Below are 1,655 nucleotides of genomic sequence, written 5' to 3' on the forward strand. Positions count from 1 at the left end.
ACAGCATCCTCGCCCCACAATTACGCCATATGAGTCTCTGGAAACCTTAAGTGGAAGGTGGGTGAACGAGGGAGGTGAGAAGGAAAGGAGCAACGCAGGGGATGGAAGGGAGGAAGAAAGCCGGTGATTGACGGATAGAGTTAATTTAGAGACAATCCATTCTACGAGAGAGAGAGAGAGAGAGAGAGAGAGAGAGAGAGAGAGAGAGAGAGAGAGAGAGAGAGAGAGAGAGAGCGTATGTTGTCGCATAGGAAGAGGAAGAGGGAGGGAGGAGGAAAGGAGTAGAGAGACGGAGGTACGAGGAGAGGAGGAGGTGGGGGAGGAGTTGCGTGGCTTCTGGAGGACTGAGGAGGAGGAGGGGAAGAGAAGTCCAGGTGGGGTCTTGTGGGCATCCCGGATCTGTTTTCACTTTTCCGAGGGAGGGGGAGCTGACCTAGATCTGGCAGGGCGGCGTTAGGAGGGGCTTCACGTCGCGGAGAAGGCAGAGGAGGGAAGGACGGGCGGGAGACGAGGCAACCAGGAGGGAACGGGAGGGTATTTAGAGGAGAGAAGGAAGGAGGGTGGGAGGTATGAACGTTAGAGGATGGAGGTTATAACAAGAAATGAATACTCCTTGGTTAAGAGATGTTCTGAGGATCGAGGGAAGAGCAACGGAATCAAAATTGACTACAGGATGGCATTATGGCAGCAGGAGCGAATGAAAAAAGATGCAATGTACTTAAATACCTGGAGGTGAGTCATGCTACAAGGCTCCAATCCTGACACTTGAGAAACGGTGAAAGAAGACGTGTATCATATGGTCAGAATGAGTAATTACCTGGCAAGTAGGAGGCGAGGAGGTACATGACGGTTACAGTTTGATTAAAGGAAGTGGTGTACGTACTGTGCAAATACGAGAGACAGGTAAGACAAATATATTGCGGTCAACAGGGTGATGTGTATGTATCATATGGCAAGAAAGAGTAATGAATGGCGTGGAGGGAACGATGAGACTGTGGTGTCTTGCAGGATGTGTACGCAAAGTCTGACTATAAGAGGTGGTGCACACACTATATAGGATGTACAGATGGCGTGTATCATATGAATGGATGATGACTAATGTGGAGATGACTGTATGGTACGTGATATCTCGCAGTTTAATGAAGGAGGTGGTGTGTATGTACGTATATTTGGACTGTACTGTGTGTGCCGTAATAAAACAAGACTGACGATTGGAGACTAAAAGAATCGTTGCTCGGGTACATAATGTGTTGTAGGGTGACTATATGTGGCTTGACTATGAGAGCTGGTGTATACTGTATGAGATTTGGCACCGTGTGTATAATAATAAGGCAAGAATGACAATGCAACACCTGAAGAATAAGGTCTTGGGTTCATACACGGTTGTTTTACAGGAGAAGTGTCTTTGCTATTTGGGTAAGTTAAATTATTATGGATTGCATATTATGGATTGATTGAGTGACTGACTGAGTGATTAATTAAATAGTGCAGCGACACGATCATATGTCCATGTATTGTGTACAGGGACTTTAGGGTAAAGTTTTTTTTTTTTAAATCTTAGGTGTACATACGGTATAAATAAACGGAAAATAATATAAATAAAATAAAAGGAAATAAATAAAACCAAAAATAGTGTTAATGCACGAGTATAATGA

This window comes from Scylla paramamosain, chromosome 27, assembly GCF_035594125.1.
Source record: "Scylla paramamosain isolate STU-SP2022 chromosome 27, ASM3559412v1, whole genome shotgun sequence".
NCBI classification, from domain to species: Eukaryota; Metazoa; Arthropoda; class Malacostraca; order Decapoda; family Portunidae; genus Scylla; species Scylla paramamosain.